Here is a 20,373-nt window from a genome sequence, read left to right as displayed (position 1 = left end):
TACATGGTCTATGGTCAACACATAGTCACATCGGGTGGAACATATTCTCTGCTAAGAAAGCTAAACTTGCTCGACGAATTTGTTCATACAGAAGCTAAGAAACGGATGCAGAAGATGCATGACCCGTATCCGAATTCCGGACACGTTCTTTTTTTAAAAGGTTTTCAAAGCGTTAACACGCGCTTAATTCGAGTGCGGCTCAATAAGCCACAAAAATATACATACAAATTAAGTTTCTCACTTATGATTTAATTAAAAAATATTTTTTCATTAATTAATCACTTAATCTCTACTACATTAGGTCGAACTTAGTTAATTCACTGCTCGTTTACTTTTCCTCGATTTGCACTACTGCTCGATTCGGATCTAAAAAACGGACTGCCTGATCTCTAGTTCAATGATCAATAATCAAACCTCGGCTTAAGAGAATTTATCCCCAAAAATTGATAAAGAGAATGGCTCAAGAGAGTCGGAAAATAGGTTGATGCAATTTGCCAATTAAATTTGAAGTCCAATCTTGGCCGGAAATTGGTGTTTACATTAGCGGAGTTTTAGGGACCGCTTTGGGGATCTTTTTGTTTACGTTAACGGACTCGGGGCTCGCTTTGGGGATCTTTTGTTTACGTTAGCGGACTGGATGTTTACAGCATCCGTTTGATTTGGACTGCGTGAAATTGATCTGTCCTGCTGACCACGGATTTATCTCGCGTCTGTCAGAGTTATTTGGAAATTGGCTCTCGGCTCAAAGTTGTTTATAAATTGGGTAAGAGCCTCTAAATAATGTGTCATAGAACTTACATGTGTTCTGGAAAATCAAGTTGCATATCATTTATTGTTGGCGGTTGCCTAGGTAAGCCGAAATATGATAGTTGGGCTTAAGCATGTTTCTGACGGCTCTCGTTCCGCAGATTTTCTTGAATCCTATTGGATTACAGAGCCGCATTGGCCACCCGCGGCTGGAGCTAGAGCTGAGATGCGCGGGCATCGAGGATCTCGCCCGACAAATGCCTGAAGATCGACGGGTACCCACAGTGTCTACAGGAGCGCCCCATGGCAGCCGAGCTTGGAGTCGCGCGGTCGCCCACCGCGTCCCCAAGAGCACCCCCAGTAGTCAACCAAGCACCAGCAAGTCTCATCGCCATCTAGGGCCTAGAAATCTACCAGTGTCCGTCCAATCTTAGCGGATAGAAGAGTCGCACTTTCATTGGTACCCGCCTTAGCAGCTCACCCTTCGTAGCTACTTGAGCAGCCAAAATTAAATAGAAAGATTTCCGATCTGTTGGCCAATGGTTTTATTGGCATAGCGCGAGTTTTTTAGGCTCGAGCATGTGCCCATGGAAAATTACTCGACGGGGTTAGGGAGAGCCATGAAATGAACCCGCAACTGAGGTTAGGTTATCGCCGACACACTGGGAAAAATTAGTGAGCACCCGCGTTACGACAATTAACTGCTTAATTCGCGGCTTTTGTTAACCACCCGGGGTGGGTGAGTGCTAGATCGACCAGAAATATAAAATATGCACAGAATGCTGCACTGAGAGAAAAGTTTGAAATTGAATTAATTTAAATATTAAATAACAATAAAAAATAATTTTTTTTTGGAACAGGAAATGTAGGCGTAGGTAGAACTGAATAAGAATATAAGTTAAAAATACAATTATGTAACGGTTCGGAATTTTTAATCAAGAAAGTAACTGGTTGGTTAAAATATATGAATGTTCTGTATTTATTTAACCCTTTTCAAACCAGAGTCGCTGTTCTATTACAGATACCCCTCGGGAGATCGATCTTTCGTCGTGGAGAGTACACAAAGTGAGTTATTACAAAACAATTTTTATTCTTGGGTAAATTCATACTTGGCATTTACATTTATTGATTAATACAATGGTCAGATAAAAGCGAATTAAATTGAAGATTTAAAATAACATTGGTAAAACACTTTTTGTCCTAAAGCCGAACGCGATTCAGTAATAGAAGAATAATCAAATTAAATAATATAAATATATAATAATACTAGAGAAAAAATGAAATTAAACAGTGAATACATTGCGAAAAATAATAACACCATTTAGAACAAAATTATAAAAAAAAAATTTCTTTTGTACAGTAAGAAAATTTAAAAAATTAAGTAAAATTTACATTAATGTGGAATCTAGAATGAAATTTATAGATATTTTATAAATGTTAAGCCTCTTATTAAAATTTAAGATTACCTTAAACTATGCGTACTCAGTTATTATATCCGTTTGTGGCGATGAATTATTTTGTTTAAGTCTTTGCTCAGTGTCAAAAGGGGAAGCTACCAGCACTGCCAATACAAATATAGAATTTAATTTGGATAATTTCAAAAAATGGATTTAAACGAAGCCATGGAGTAATTATTCCGCTGGAACTCTGCCGATGAAGTTGTGGTCGTAAGGGTATCTAAAGGGATCACGCGAATTAAAAATTGGATCCAGTGATCTTAGGTATGGCGGGCCACAGGCGTAACAACATCCGCGTCTCGGTTACCGAATTTTCCTTCTTCCTTCTTTTAGCTTAATCTATCTTTTTACTGGAATAAAATTGCATTTTCCTGGTTTATCTACCTTATCTACGATTCAATCTCGTACGTCGACGCAAGCACGCCCAATTTCTAGTTTAATAATAATATCCAAGTACCAGATCTGAATTAGCAAGACTTCCAAGCCGACGAGCTAGAGCCGGATACTATAGCGTGCCCCGCGAAGTCAGATCTGTGTTTAATACTGGGCAACATAAGGTTGCACGTTACAGTTTATAATTTTTTTATTATAAAAAAAATAAGTGGCGGCCAACGTGGGGCCCGAATGGGTGTAACTTTCCCACTCGGTCGGACTCATTCCAGAAAATTCTTAATTTTCCGTATTTATTTAATACTGTCCATTTTTCACTGTGTAATCTGTTTATGTTTTGGAGCACAAGAGGATTAAAATGTTAGTGATTATTATTGACCAGAGCTAAAAAATCAGCCTGTAAAAATTCGACTCTTTATACGTAATTTGTTAAAACTGTTTATTGTGAACACCATTCTGTCCGGAATAATTCAATACATTACCTTCAAACTTTAATCATATTTTACTATCTTTCTATACCTCAAATCTAATTATCAACAAAGAACCTTTCGGTAAACAATAAATATTAATAGCCATCGACTCGCTGAACAGAGTGCAGAGTTCTGTCAGTATCTTTTGATTATTGATCAATTATCTTTCTCGGTTTAGTTAAACGAAAAAAACTATGCGTTTAGTATCACTTCAGAGTGTTGTCTTTATTAGATCGTCAGTTGTTTTTTCTAAAATAATACATTCTCCAATAGGCGCTTCGGCACCAGTGTGCCCGTTGTGCGAGAGAGAAATTGGAGGTGCATCGGACTTGTACACTACTTATTGTCAACACGAATATCACAGGGGTCACTTTAAGAGAAACGATAATTGTCCCGTTTGCCTAGTGCCTTGTAGGCCAGCTGGTCCACAAACGCGGGCCAAATGTCTGATCTTGGAAGAGGTTTTGATTCAACCCTCAGCCACAGATAAGGCCGGAGTAGTATAAAGTATAGGCAAAGAGAGAAGTGAGCCAAGCCAAGCACATCTTGAGGGGCCGAGTAGTTGATTACATGTGGAGCGGTATAAGACCTACATAGCCTTCACGTGCTACAGAAGGCCTAAGTGGACCTTATGAGAGGAATTGAAACAACCGAAACGATAACGCAGCAGCAAACCACGCTGGATCACTCTCCTCTCACAGGAGCGTTGGATCTGACTTGATTAACCGGCCGGATAAGGTTGTTCAGATCCTGAATGGATGGAAGTTGAAATACTCTGGAGTTGGAGTGTCAGTAGACAACTTTATATATAGAGTTGAAGCACTTACGCACCAGACATTAGAGGGAAACATTGCAATACTGTGCAGAAATGCCAGTGTTCTTTTCAAAGGTGAAGTCCGTAAGCTGAGTACAATGGGATTTGTTGTGTGCTGCCTTACGTACCCAATTTCGGGATGAAAGAGACCATGTAGATGTTGAAGAGCTTATTAGAAATAGGAAGCAGAAAATCAATGAATCTTTTGATAGTTTTTACGATAGCATATCGGGATTGGTGGATCAATTAGAAGTTCCTTGGTCTGCTCGTAAACTTGTACGAGTCCTAAAAAATAACTTACGCCCAGAGATTTGCCACGAAGTTCTTAACGTAGAAATCAGAACGGTTCAAGAGCTGAGAGAAACTTGTAGAAGACGCGAGGTCTTCTTGAACGAAGTCAAGAAGATACACGGGTATGCAAAAGCCAGCCCATTCAGGCGAGAAATCTCAGAATTAGTTCAAGATTCTGTGGAGCGAAGCGAGCAAGAGGCAGAGACAGAGTTAGAGATAGAGGCATTTTCCTTGGTGTGTTGGAACTGTCGGAAAGAGGGCCACAGGTACCAGGATTGTTTGGCAAAGAGGAGAGTTTTCTGTTATGGCTGTGGAGCTCCCAATACATATAAGCCAAGTTGTGTTAAGTTCGCAAAAAACTCCAAAGGCGGAGGTCAAGGTCGCCGTTCAGACCGACGCCTTCGAGTGCCCTACGAAAGCCAGGAACAACAATGGAGTAAGAAGGACGTTTCTTAAAGTCGATAATCCCATTTCTTTAGGTGTATTAGATAGTAATAATATTTCCCTGCTTCATCACAAAGTTTGTAATTTAAGAAAATCACCATCTGTTCATAAAATCATGTATTTACAGGACTTAGAGAAGCGCAAATCGCGTAGTACCAGGCGCATGAAAACCTTCTGGCAAACTGTGAAGCGTTGCGAACTCGGCCTTGAATACATTTGTGCTAATCCTTATGCAGCTCAAGATCCTCGACCATTTATTCCAGTTCGGCTGTTGGATTGCACTGTGTATGGCTTGCTTGATTCGGGGGCGTCTATAAGTTGTGTAGGTGGCAGCTTAGCAGCCGAGGTAATAGGGGGAAAAGTGCCTTTCAAGACAATGGAAAGGAATGCTGTGACGGCTGACGGAAGTTCTCAGCTTATAGTAGGCCTAATGAAGATTAAGATAGAATGAGCAGATGTTAAGAAATGTTTGATATTTACATTGTGCCTTCTCTGAAACACGACTTATATCTGGGGATAGATTACTGGAAGCAATACGACCTTCTTCTCAAAAGTCTAGCGATAGCGGAAGTAGAGTTAGCTGAAACCAAAGCCAGTGACAGCAGAAGTACCGATACCCATGCTTTATCCGAAGACCAGAAAAGAAAACTTTCGGAAGTTATTTAATTTAATCGAGCACTTTATAGACGTGGATAGTGAAAAGCCCATAAAACAACGTCACTTTCCGGTTTCGCCGGCCGCAGAAAAGGCTATGTATACCGAAATAGACAGAATGTTACAGTTAGGCGTTATAGAGGAGTCGCAAAGTGCTTGGTCTTCACCAATAGTTATGGTAACCAAGCCAGGTAAAGTTCGAATTTGTCTTGACTGCCGGAAGGTAAACAGCTCCACAGAAAAAGACGCTTACCCCTAGCCACAGATAAACGGGATTTTGAGTCGACTTCCCAAGACAGAGTTTATTACTATTAGATTTGAAGGATGCCTATTAACAGATGCCATTAGAAATCAACTCTCGCGACAAAACCGTCTGTACTGTTCCCGGTAGGCCACTTTACCAATTCAAGGTGATGCCATTCGGCCTATGCAATGCAACGAGTACTATGTCTAGACTGATAGACAAGGTGGTACCGCCGCATTACCGAAATTAAGTTATATTTTATTTACACGACTTACTGGTGGTTTCCTCAAGCTATTTCTATTACAGATACCCCTCGGGAGATCGATCTTTCGTCGGAGAGTACACAAAGTGAGTTATTACAAAACAATTTTTATTCTTGGGTAAATTCATACTTGGCATTTACATTTATTGATTAATACAATGGTCAGATAAAAGCGAATTAAATTGAAGATTTAAAATAACATTGGTAAAACACTTTTTGTCCTAAAGCCGAACGCGATTCAGTAATAGAAGAACGGTCAAATTAAATAATATAAATAAATAATACTACTAGAGAAAAAATGAAATTAAACAGTGAATACATTGCAAAAAATAATAACACCATATAGAACCAAATTATAAAAAAAAATTTCTTTTGTACAGTAAGAAAATTAAAAAAATTAAGTAAAATTTGCATTAATGTGGAATCTAGAATGAAATTTATCGATATTTTATAAATGTTAAGCCTCTTATTAAAATTTAAGATTACCTTAAACTATGCGTACTCAGTTATTATATCCGTTTGTGGCGATGAATTATTTTGTTTAAGTCTTTGCTCAGTGTCAAAAGGGGAAGCTACCAGCACTGCCAATACAAATATAGAATTTAATTTGGATAATTTCAAAAAATGGATTTAAACGAAGCCATGGAGTAATTATTCCGCTGGAACTCTGCCGATGAAGTTGTGGTCGTAAGGGTATCTAAAGGGATCACGCGAATTAAAAATTGGATCCAGTGATCTTAGGTATGGCGGGCCACAGGCGTAACAACATCCGCGTCTCGGTTACCGAATTTTCCTTTTTCCTTCTTTTAGCTTAATCTATCTTTTTACTGGAATAAAATTGCATTTTCCTGGTTTATCTACCTTATCTACGATTCAATCTCGTACGTCGACGCAAGCACGCCCAATTTCTAGTTTAATAATAATATCCAAGTACCAGATCTGAATTAGCAAGACTTCCAAGCCGACGAGCTAGAGCCGGATACTATAGCGTGCCCCGCGAAGTCAGATCTGTGTTTAATACTGGGCAACATAAGGTTGCACGTTACAGTTTATAATTTTTTTATTATAAAAAAAATAAGTGGCGGCCAACGTGGGGCCCGAATGGGTGTAACTTTCCCACTCGGTCGGACTCATTCCAGAAAATTCTTAATTTTCCGTATTTATTTAATACTGTCCATTTTTCACTGTGTAATCTGTTTATGTTTTGGAGCACAAGAGGATTAAAATGTTAGTGATTATTATTGACCAGAGCTAAAAAATCAGCCTGTAAAAATTCGACTCTTTATACGTAATTTGTTAAAACTGTTTATTGTGAACACCATTCTGTCCGGAATAATTCAATACATTACCTTCAAACTTTAATCATATTTTACTATCTTTCTATACCTCAAATCTAATTATCAACAAAGAACCTTTCGGTAAACAATAAATATTAATAGCCATCGACTCGCTGAACAGAGTGCAGAGTTCTGTCAGTATCTTTTGATTATTGATCAATTATCTTTCTCGGTTTAGTTAAACGAAAAAAACTATGCGTTTAGTATCACTTCAGAGTGTTGTCTTTATTAGATCGTCAGTTGTTTTTTCTAAAATAATACATTCTCCAATAGGCGCTTCGGCACCAGTGTGCCCGTTGTGCGAGAGAGAAATTGGAGGTGCATCGGACTTGTACACTACTTATTGTCAACACGAATATCACAGGGGTCACTTTAAGAGAAACGATAATTGTCCCGTTTGCCTAGTGCCTTGTAGGCCAGCTGGTCCACAAACGCGGGCCAAATGTCTGATCTTGGAAGAGGTTTTGATTCAACCCTCAGCCACAGATAAGGCCGGAGTAGTATAAAGTATAGGCAAAGAGAGAAGTGAGCCAAGCCAAGCACATCTTGAGGGGCCGAGTAGTTGATTACATGTGGAGCGGTATAAGACCTACATAGCCTTCACGTGCTACAGAAGGCCTAAGTGGACCTTATGAGAGGAATTGAAACAACCGAAACGATAACGCAGCAGCAAACCACGCTGGATCACTCTCCTCTCACAGGAGCGTTGGATCTGACTTGATTAACCGGCCGGATAAGGTTGTTCAGATCCTGAATGGATGGAAGTTGAAATACTCTGGAGTTGGAGTGTCAGTAGACAACTTTATATATAGAGTTGAAGCACTTACGCACCAGACATTAGAGGGAAACATTGCAATACTGTGCAGAAATGCCAGTGTTCTTTTCAAAGGTGAAGCCTATATGTTTTACTGGCGCTACCACAAGTCCGTAGCAGAGTACAATGGGATTTGTTGTGTGCTGCCTTACGTACCCAATTTCGGGAAGAAAGAGACCATATAGATGTTGAAGAGCTTATTAGAAATAGGAAGCAGAAAATCAATGAATCTTTTGATAGTTTTTACGATAGCATATCGGGATTGGTGGATCAATTAGAAGTTTCTTGGTCTGCTCGTAAACTTGTACGAGTCCTAAAAAATAACTTACGCCCAGAGATTTGCCACGAAGTTCTTAACGTAGAAATCAGAACGGTTCAAGAGCTTAGAGAAACTTGTAGAAGACGCGAGGTCTTCTTGAACGAAGTCAAGAAGATACAAGACAGTTGTGTTAAGTTCGCAAAAAACTCCAAAGGCGGAGGTCGAGGTCGCCGTTCAGACCGACGCCTTTGAGTGCCTTACGAAAGCCAGGAACAACGATGGAGTAAGAAGGACGTTGCTTAAAGTTGATAATCCCATTACTTTAGGTGTATTAGATAGTAATAATATTTCTCTGCTTCATCACAAAATTTGTTATTTAAGAAAATCACCATCTGTTCATGAAATCATTTATTTACAGGACTTACAAAAGCGCAAATCGCGTAGTACCAGGCGCATGAAAACCTTCTGGCAAACTGTGAAGCGTTGCGAACTCGGCCTTGAATACATTTGTGCCAATCCTTATGCAGCTCGAGATCCTCGACCATTTATTCCAGTTCGGCTGTTGAATCGCACTGCGTATGGCTTGCTTGATTCGGGGGCGTCTATAAGTTGTGTAGGTGGCAGTTTAGAAAAGTGCCTTTCAAGACAATGGAAAGGAATGCTGTGACGGCTGACGGAAGTCCTCAGCTTATAGTAGGCCTAATGAAGATTGAGATAGAATGCGCAGATGTTAAGAAATGTTTGCATATTTACATTGTGCCTTCTCTGAAACACGACTTATATCTGGGGATAGATTACTGGAAGAAATACGACCTTCTTCCCAAAAGTCTAGCGATAGCGGAAGTAGAGTTAGCTGAAACCAAAGCCAGTGACAGCAGAAGTACCGATACCCATGCTTTATCCGAAGACCAGAAAAGAAAACTTTCGGAAGTTATCAATTGTTTTCCATCTTTCACGCAGGAAGGTCTTGGGAAGACTAATTTAATCGCGCACTTTATAGACGTGGATAGTGCAAAGCCCATAAAACAACGTCACTTTCCGGTTTCGCCGGCCGCAGAAAAGGCTACGTATACCGAAATAGACAGAATGTTACAGTTAGGCGTTATAGAGGAGTCGCAAAGTACTTGGTCTTCACCAATAGTTATGGTAACCAAGCCAGGTAAAGTCCAAATTTGTCTTGACTGCCGGAAGGTAAACAGCTCCACAGAAAAAGACGCTTACCCCTAGCCACAGATAAACGGGATTTTGAGTCGACTTCCCAAGACAGAGTTTATTACTATTAGATTTGAAGGATGCCTATTAACAGATGCCATTAGAAATCAACTCTCGCGACAAAACCGCCTTTACTGTTCCCGGTAGGCCGCTTTACCAATTCAAGGTGATGCCATTCGGCCTATGCAATGCAACGAGTACTATGTCTAGACTGATGGACAAGGTGGTACCGCCGCATTACCGAAATTAAGTTATATTTTATTTACACGACTTACTGGTGGTTTCCTCAAGCTTCGAGACTCATTTGAAGGTGCTCAGAGAGTTGGCTGTACACATTAAAAGAGCAGGCCTGACAATCAACGTTACCAAGAGCCATTTTTGCATGCGACGGGTACCGTATTTAGGCCACATCATTGGTGACGGCGGAATACGCACAGATCCAGAGAAAGTGGCGGCTATCACAGATTTTCCTGTTCCGAAAACCCTCCGTGGATTGAGGAGCTTTATGGGACTCTGTGGCTGGTATAGGAAGTTCATTCCCAATTTCGCAGCTCTGTCAGCCCCTTTAACAGACCTAATGACGACAAAGCGTAAATTTAGATTGTCCCCTGAAGTGATAAAGGCTTTTCAAGAATTAAAGAAGTGTTTAACGGAAGCAGCTGTCTTGTGCAACCCAGATTTTTCGAAGCCCTTTTCGATACATTGTGACGCCAGCAAGAGCGGGGTAGGAGCAGTTTTGGTTCAGGTTTCTGAGGATGGAGACGAGCCCCCGATTGCTTTCGTATCAAAGAAATTAAACAGGGCTCAACGAAACTATACCGTCACGGAGCAAGAGTGTTTGGCAGCCATTGTTGCTCCTAAACATTTCCGAGCATACGTTGAAGGTCACAGCTTCCAAATTGTCACCGATCACGCTTTTCTTAAGTGGCTTATCGCCAATCGCGACTTAAATTCTCGACTGGGTCGATGGGCGATTGCTTTACAACCATTCAAATTCCGTATCGATTACCGCAAGGGTTCATTGAACGTGGTTTACGATTCACTTTCCCGAGTCAACGAAGACGAGCTTGCGGCTATAGATCTACAAGATGGGTTACTTGTCGATTTAAACTCTTCTTATTTCAAGTCTGCTGGTTACAAGGCGTTAGTCGATAGTGTCACCGCTAATTTCCCTGATTTGAAAGTCGATAGTGGGTATTTTTATAGAAAGGCAGAAAATCTGACGGGAGAAGCTCTTCATGATGAGTATGCATGGAAACTGTGGATACCCAAAGAAATGATCCCAGAAGTCCTTGTTCGCGCTCATGACAGTCCGTTATGCTCGAACGGCGGGATACACAAAACTATAGAGAGACTTAGGCGATACTACTATTGGCCTAGATTAGTAAAAGACTTAAGAGCATATGTCAATGCTTGCGAAGTGTCCGCCATTAAGAAAAGCGCCGGAAACACAAAGGTTCTTCCAACGACTTTTTATTGATTTCCTCGGACCCTATCCGCGCTCTCGAAGTGGAAATGTTGGCATCTTTATAGTGCTCGATCACTTCTCGAAATATGTATTTCTGAAACCAGTGAAAAAGATAAATACTGCCGTAGTGATAAACTATCTTGAGAATGAACTTTTTATGACATATGGAGTACCAGAGAATGGTTCCCAGTTTCGTGCTGAATCTTTAAAAAACTAATGCTACAGTACGGAGTAACGCACGTATTAACAGCTGTGCGTGCTCCTCAAGCTAATGCTTCCGAACGCTTTAATCGCTCCGTTATCTCAGGAATCAGGGCTTATGAACCTCCTGACCAAAAGGACTGGGACGAGAATTTGGGTCGGATTAGTTGTGCTTTGCGTTCTTCTTTGCATTCTTGTATCGGAACGTCACCTTACTACATGGTCTATGGTCAACACATAGTCACATCGGGTGGAACATATTCTCTGCTAAGAAAGCTAAACTTGCTCGACGAATTTGTTCATACAGAAGCTAAGAAACGGATGCAGAAGATGCATGACCCGTATCCGAATTCCGGACACGTTCTTTTTTTAAAAGGTTTTCAAAGCGTTAACACGCGCTTAGTTCGAGTGCGGCTCAATAAGCCAAAAAAATATACATACAAATTAAGTTTCTTACTTATGATTTAATTAAAAAATATTTTTTTATTTATTAATCACTTAATCTCTACTACATTAGGTCGAACTTAGTTAATTCACTGCTCGTTTACTTTTCCTCGATTTGCACTACTGCTCGATTCGGATCTCAAAAACGGACTGCCTGATCTCTAGTTCAATGATCAGTAATCAAACCTCGGCTTAAGAGAATTTATCCCCAAAAATTGATAAAGAGAATGGCTCAAGAGAGTCGGAAAATAGGTTGATGCAATTTGCCAATTAAATTTGAAGTCCAATCTTGGCCGGAAATTGGTGTTTACATTAGCGGAGTTTTAGGGACCGCTTTGGGGATCTTTTTGTTTACGTTAACGGACTCGGGGCTCGCTTTGGGGATCTTTTGTTTACGTTAGCGGACTGGATGTTTACAGCATCCGTTTGATTTGGACTGCGTGAAATTGATCTGTCCTGCTGACCACGGATTTATCTCGCGTCTGTCAGAGTTATTTGGAAATTGGCTCTCGGCTCAAAGTTGTTTATAAATTGGGTAAGAGCCTCTAAATAATGTGTCCTATAACTTACATGTGTTCTGGAAAATCAAGTTGCATATCATTTATTGTTGGCGGCTGCCTAGGTAAGCCGAAATATGATAGTTGGGCTTAAGCATGTTTCTGACGGCTCTCGTTCCGCACATTTTCTTGAATCCTATTGGATTACAGAGCCGCATTGGCCACCCGCGGCTGGAGCTAGAGCTGAGATGCGCGGGCATCGAGGAACTCGCCCGAAAAATGTCTGAAGATCGACGGGTACCCACAGTGTCTACAGGAGCGCCCCATGGCAGCCGAGCTTGGAGTCGCGCGGTCGCCCACCGCGTCCCCAAGAGCACCCCCAGTAGTCAACCAAGCACCAGCAAGTCTCATCGCCATCTAGGGCCTAGAATTCTACCAGTGTCCGTTCAATCTTAGCGGATAGAAGAGTCGCACTTTCATTGGTACCCGCCTTAGCAGCTCACCCTTCGTAGCTACTTGAGCAGCCAAAATTAAATAGAAAGATTCCCGATCTGTTGGCCAATGGTTTTATTGGCATAACGCGAGTTTTTTAGGCTCGAGCATGTGCCCATGGAAAATTACTCGACGGGGTTAGGGAGAGCCATGAAATGAACCCGCAACTGAGGTTAGGTTATCGCCGACACACTGCGAAAAATTAGTGAGCACCCGCGCTACGACAATTAACTGCTTAATTCGCGGCTTTTGTTAAACATTTTAAGGCATGTGATTCGCCCAGTGTAGAATTTTCTTTTACATTTAACCCCGGGGTGGGTGAGTGCTAGATCGACCAGAAATATAAAATATGCACAGAATGCTGCACTGAGAGAAAAGTTTGAAATTTAATTAATTTAAATATTAAATAACAATTAAAAATTATTTTTTTTTGGAACAGGAAATGTAGGCGTAGGTAGAACTGAATAAGAATATAAGTTAAAAATACAATTATGTAACGGTTCGGAATTTTTAATCAAGAAAGTAACTGGTTGGTTAAAATATATGAATGTTCTGTATTTATTTAACCCTTTTCGAACCAGAGTCGCTGTTCTATTACAGATACCCCTCGGGAGATCGATCTTTCGTCGTGGAGAGTACACAAAGTGAGTTATTACAAAACAATTTTTATTCTTGGGTAAATTCATACTTGGCATTTACATTTATTGATTAATACAATGGTCAGATAAAAGCGAATTAAATTGAAGATTTAAAATAACATTGGTAAAACACTTTTTGTCCTAAAGCCGAACGCGATTCAGTAATAGAAGAACGGTCAAATTAAATAATATAAATAAATAATAATACTAGAGAAAAAATGAAATTAAACAGTGAATACATTGCGAAAAATAATAACACCATTTAGAACCAAATTATAAAAAAAAAATTTCTTTTGTACAGTAAGAAAATTTAAAAAATTAAGTAAAATTTACATTAATGTGGAATCTAGAATGAAATTTATCGATATTTTATAAATGTTAAGCCTCTTATTAAAATTTAAGATTACCTTAAACTATGCGTACTCAGTTATTATATCCGTTTGTGGCGATGAATTATTTTGTTTAAGTCTTTGCTCAGTGTCAAAAGGGGAAGCTACCAGCACTGCCAATACAAATATAGAATTTAATTTGGATAATTTCAAAAAATGGATTTAAACGAAGCCATGGAGTAATTATTCCGCTGGAACTCTGCCGATGAAGTTGTGGTCGTAAGGGTATCTAAAGGGATCACGCGAATTAAAAATTGGATCCAGTGATCTTAGGTATGGCGGGCCACAGGCGTAACAACATCCGCGTCTCGGTTACCGAATTTTCCTTCTTCCTTCTTTTAGCTTAATCTATCTTTTTACTGGAATAAAATTGCATTTTCCTGGTTTATCTACCTTATCTACGATTCAATCTCGTACGTCGACGCAAGCACGCCCAATTTCTAGTTTAATAATAATATCCAAGTACCAGATCTGAATTAGCAAGACTTCCAAGCCGACGAGCTAGAGCCGGATACTATAGCGTGCCCCGCGAAGTCAGATCTGTGTTTAATACTAGGCAACATAAGGTTGCACGTTACAGTTTATAATTTTTTTATTATAAAAAAAATAAGTGGCGGCCAACGTGGGGCCCGAATGGGTGTAACTTTCCCACTCGGTCGGACTCATTCCAGAAAATTCTTAATTTTCCGTATTTATTTAATACTGTCCATTTTTCACTGTGTAATCTGTTTATGTTTTGGAGCACAAGAGGATTAAAATGTTAGTGATTATTATTGACCAGAGCTAAAAAATCAGGCTGTAAAAATTCGACTCTTTATACGTAATTTGTTAAAACTGTTTATTGTGAACACCATTCTGTCCGGAATAATTCAATACATTACCTTCAAACTTTAATCATCTTTTACTATCTTTCTATACCTCAAATCTAATTATCAACAAAGAACCTTTCGGTAAACAATAAATATTAATAGCCATCGACTCGCTGAACAGAGTGCAGAGTTCTGTCAGTATCTTTTGATTATTGATCAATTATCTTTTTCGGTTTAGTTAAACGAAAAAAACTATGCGTTTAGTATCACTTCAGAGTGTTGTCTTTATTAGATCGTCAGTTGTTTTTTCTAAAATAATACATTCTCCAATAAACGCTTCGGCACCAGTGTGCCCGTTGTGCGAGAGAGAAATTAGAGGTGCATCGGACTTGTACACTACTTCATGTCAACACGAATATCACAGGGGTCACTTTAAGAGAAACGATAATTGTCCCGTTTGCCTAGTGCCTTGTAGGCCAGCTGGTCCACAAACGCGGGCCAAATGTCTGATCTTGGAAGAGGTTTTGATTCAACCCTCAGCCACAGATAAGGCCGGAGTGGTAAAAGTATAGGCAAAGAGAGAAGTGAGCCTAGCCAAGTCCATCTTGAGGGGCCGAGTAGTTGATTACATGTGGAGCGGTATAAGACCTACATCGCCTTCACGTGCTACAGAAGGCCTAAGTGGACCTTAAGAGAGGAATTTAAACAACCGAAACGATAACGCAGCAGCAAACCATGCTGGATCACTCTCCTCTCACAGGAGCGTTGGATCTGACTTGATTAACCGGCCGGATAAGGTTGTTCAGATCCTGAATGGATGGAAGATGAAATACTCTGGAGTTGGAGTGTCAGTAGACAACTTTATATATAGAGTTGAAGCACTTACGCACCAGACATTAGAGGGAAACTTTGCAATACTGTGCAGAAATGCCAGTGTTCTTTTCAAAGGTGAAGCCTATAAGTTTTACTGGCGCTACCACAAGTCCGTAGCAGAGTACAATGGGATTTGTTGTGTGCTGCCTTACGTACCCAATTTCGGGAAGAAAGAGACCATATAGATGTTGAAGAGCTCATTAGAAATAGGAAGCAGAAAATCAATGAATCTTTTGATAGTTTTTACGATAGCATATCGGGATTGGTGGATCAATTAGAAGTTCCTTGGTCTGCTCGTAAACTTGTACGAGTCCTAAAAAATAACTTACGCCCAGAGATTTGCCACGAAGTTCTTAACGTAGAAATCAGAACGGTTCAAGAGCTTAGAGAAACTTGTAGAAGACGCGAGGTCTTCTTGAACGAAGTCAAGAAGATACACGGGTATGCAAAAGACAGTTGTGTTAAGTTCGCAAAAAACTCCAAAGGCGGAGGTCGAGGTCGCCGTTCAGACCGACGCCTTTGAGTGCCTTACGAAAGCCAGGAACAACGATGGAGTAAGAAGGACGTTGCTTAAAGTTGATAATCCCATTACTTTAGGTGTATTAGATAGTAATAATATTTCTCTGCTTCATCACAAAATTTGTTATTTAAGAAAATCACCATCTGTTCATAAAATCATTTATTACAGGACTTACAAAAGGGCAAATCGCGTAGTACCAGGCGCATGAAAACCTTCTGGCAAACTGTGAAGCGTTGCGAACTCGGCCTTGAATACATTTGTGCCAATCCTTATGCAGCTCGAGATCCTCGACCATTTATTCCAGTTCGGCTGTTGAATCGCACTGTGTATGGCTTGCTTGATTCGGGGGCGTCTATAAGTTGTGTAGGTGGCAGCTTAGAAAAGTGCCTTTCAAGACAATGGAAAGGAATGCTGTGACGGCTGACGGAAGTCCTCAGCTTATAGTAGGCCTAATGAAGATTGAGATAGAATGCGCAGATGTTAAGAAATGTTTGCATATTTACATTGTGCCTTCTCTGAAACACGACTTATATCTGGGGATAGATTACTGGAAGAAATACGACCTTCTTCCCAAAAGTCTAGCGATAGCGGAAGTAGAGTTAGCTGAAACCAAAGCCAGTGACAGCAGAAGTACCGATACCCATGCTTTATCCGAAGACCAGAAAAGAAAACTTTCGGAAGTTATTTAATTTAATCGAGCACTTTATAGACGTGGATAGTGAAAAGCCCATAAAACAACGTCACTTTCCGGTTTCGCCGGCCGCAGAAAAGGCTATGTATACCGAAATAGACAGAATGTTACAGTTAGGCGTTATAGAGGAGTCGCAAAGTACTTGGTCTTCACCAATAGTTATGGTAACCAAGCCAGGTAAAGTCCAAATTTGTCTTGACTGCCGGAAGGTAAACAGCTCCACAGAAAAAGACGCTTACCCCTAGCCACAGATAAACGGGATTTTGAGTCGACTTCCCAAGACAGAGTTTATTACTATTAGATTTGAAGGATGCCTATTAACAGATGCCATTAGAAATCAACTCTCGCGACAAAACCGCCTTTACTGTCCCCGGTAGGCCGCTTTACCAATTCAAGGTGATGCCATTCGGCCTATGCAATGCAACGAGTACTATGTCTAGACTGATGGACAAGGTGGTACCGCCGCATTACCGAAATTAAGTTATATTTTATTTACACGACTTACTGGTGGTTTCCTCAAGCTTCGAGACTCATTTGAAGGTGCTCAGAGAGTTGGCTGTACACATTAAAAGAGCAGGCCTGACAATCAACGTTAGCAAGAGCCATTTTTGCATGCGACGGGTACCGTATTTAGGCCACATCATTGGTGACGGCGGAATACGCACAGATCCAGAGAAAGTGGCGGCTATCACAGATTTTCCTGTTCCGAAAACCCTCCGTGGATTGAGGAGCTTTATGGGACTCTGTGGCTGGTATAGGAAGTTCATTCCCAATTTCGCAGCTCTGTCAGCCCCTTTAACAGACCTAATGACGACAAAGCGTAAATTTAGATTGTCCCCTGAAGTGATAAAGGCTTTTCAAGAATTAAAGAAGTGTTTAACGGAAGCAGCTGTCTTGTGCAACCCAGATTTTTCGAAGCCCTTTTCGATACATTGTGACGCCAGCAAGAGCGGGGTAGGAGCAGTTTTGGTTCAGGTTTCTGAGGATGGAGACGAGCCCCCGATTGCTTTCGTATCAAAGAAATTAAACAAGGCTCAACGAAACTATACCGTCACGGAGCAAGAGTGTTTGGCAGCCATTGTTGCTCTTAAACATTTCCGAGCATACGTTGAAGGTCACAGCTTCCAAATTGTCACCGATCACGCTTTTCTTAAGTGGCTTATCGCCAATCGCGACTTAAATTCTCGACTGGGTCGATGGGCGATTGCTTTACAACCATTCAAATTCCGTATAGATCACCGCAAGGGTTCATTGAACGTGGTTTACGATTCACTTTCCCGAGTCAACGAAGACGAGCTTGCGGCTATAGATCTACAAGATGGGTTACTTGTCGATTTAAACTCTTCTTATTTCAAGTCTGCTGGTTACAAGGCGTTAGTCGATAGTGTCACCGCTAATTTCCCTGATTTGAAAATCGATAGTGGGTATTTTTATAAAAAAGCAGAAAATCTGACGGGAGAAGCTCTTCATGATGAGTATGCATGGAAACTGTGGATACCCAAAGAAATGATCCCAGAAGTCCTTGTTCGCGCTCATGACAGTCCGTTATGCTCGCACGGCGGGATACACAAAACTATAGAGAGACTTAGGCGATACTTATATTGGCCTGGATTAGTAAAAGACGTAAGAGCATATGTCAATGATAGCGAAGTGTGCAAGTCCACCAAGTCGCCGAATTGTTCTCTTCGTCCGCCATTAGGAAAAGCGCCGGAAACACAAAGGTTCTTCCAGCGACTTTTTATTGATTTCCTCGGACCCTATCCGCGCTCTCGAAGTGGAAATGTTGGCATCTTATAGCGCTCGATCACTTCTCGAAATATGTATTTCTGAAACCGGTGAAAAAGATAAATACCGCCGTAGTGATAAACTATCTTGAGAATGAACTTTTTATGACATATGGAGTACCAGAGAATGGTTCCCAGTTTCGTGCTGAATCTTTAAAAAACTAATGCTACAGTACGGAGTAACGCACGTATTAACAGCTGTGCGTGCTCCTCAAGCTAATGCTTCCGAACGCTTTAATCGCTCCGTTATCTCAGGAATCAGGGCTTATGAACCTCCTGACCAAAAGGACTGGGACGAGAATTTGGGTCGGATTAGTTGTGCTTTGCGTTCTTCTTTGCATTCTTGTATCGGAACGTCACCTTACTACATGGTCTATGGTCAACACATAGTCACATCGGGTGGAACATATTCTCTGCTAAGAAAGCTAAACTTGCTCGACGAGCATTCCGTACTATTTAATCATCCGGAGTCTTTCGAATTTGTTCATACAGAAGCTAAGAAACGGATGCAGAAGATGCATGACCCGTATCCGAATTCCGGACACGTTCTTTTTTTAAAAGGTTTTCAAAGCGTTAACACGCGCCTAATTCGAGTGCGGCTCAATAAGCCACAAAAATATACATACAAATTAAGTTTCTCACTTATGATTTAATTAAAAAATATTTTTTTATTTATTAATCACTTAATCTCTACTACATTAGGTCGAACTTAGTTAATTCACTGCTCGTTTACTTTTCCTCGATTTGCACTACTGCTCGATTCGGATCTCAAAAACGGACTGCCTGATCTCTAGTTCAATGATCAGTAATCAAACCTCGGCGTAAGAGAATTTATCCCCAAAAATTGATAAAGAGAATGGCTCAAGAGAGTCGGAAAATAGGTTGATGAAATTTGCCAATTAAATTTGAAGTCCAATCTTGGCCGGAAATTGGTGTTTACATTAGCGGAGTTTTAGGGACCGCTTTGGGGATGTTTTTGTTTACTTTAACGGACTCGGGGCTCGCTTGGGGATCTTTTGTTTACGTTAGCGGACTGGATGTTTACAGCATCCGTTTGATTTGGACTGCGTGAAATTGATCTGTCCTGCTGACCACGGATTTATCTCGGGTCTGTCAGAGTTATTTGGAAATTGGCTCTCGGCTCAAAGTTGTTTATAAATTGGGTAAGAGCCTCTAAATAATGTGTCATATAACTTACATGTGTTCTGGAAAATCAAGTTGCATATCATTTATTGTTGGCGGTTGCCTAGGTAAGCCGAAATATGATAGTTGGGCTTAAGCATGTTTCTGACGGCTCTCGTTCCGCAGATTTTCTTGAATCCTATTGGATTACAGAGCCGCATTGGCCACCCGCGGCTGGAGCTAGAGCTGAGATGCGCGGGCATCGAGGATCTCGCCCGACAAATGCCTGAAGATCGACGGGTACCCACAGTGTCTACAGGAGCGCCCCATGGCAGCCGAGCTTGGAGTCGCGCGGTCGCCCACCGCGTCCCCAAGAGCACCCCCAGTAGTCAACCAAGCACCAGCAAGTCTCATCGCCATCTAGGGCCTAGAATTCTACCAGTGTCCGTCCAATCTTAGCGGATAGAAGAGTCGCACTTTCATTGGTACCCGCCTTAGCAGCTCACCCTTCGTAGCTACTTGAGCAGCCAAAATTAAATAGAAAGATTTCCGATCTGTTGGCCAATGGTTTTATTGGCATAGCGCGCGTTTTTTAGGCTCGAGCATGTGCCCATGGAAAATTACTCGACGGGGTTAGGGAGAGCCATGAAATGAACCCGCAACTGAGGTTAGGTTATCGCCGACACACTGGGAAAAATTAGTGAGCACCCGCGCTACGACAATTAACTGCTTAATTCGCGGCTTTTGTTAAACATTTTAAGGCATGTGATTCGCCCAGTGTAGAATTTTCTTTTACATTTAACCCCGGGGTGGGTGAGTGCTAGATCGACCAGAAATATAAAATATGCACAGAATGCTGCACTGAGAGAAAAGTTTGAAATTGAATTAATTTAAATATTAAATAACAATTAAAAATTATTTTTTTTTGGAACAGGAAATGTAGGCGTAGGTAGAACTGAATAAGAATATAAGTTAAAAATACAATTATGTAACGGTTCGGAATTTTTAATCAAGAAAGTAACTGGTTGGTTAAAATATATGAATGTTCTG

Source organism: Drosophila biarmipes, unplaced genomic scaffold (genome assembly GCF_025231255.1).
Source record: "Drosophila biarmipes strain raj3 unplaced genomic scaffold, RU_DBia_V1.1 ptg000019l, whole genome shotgun sequence".
NCBI lineage: Eukaryota > Metazoa > Arthropoda > Insecta > Diptera > Drosophilidae > Drosophila > Drosophila biarmipes.
The sequence above is the reverse complement of the archived record's forward strand: the minus strand, read 5'-3'. Positions refer to the sequence as shown.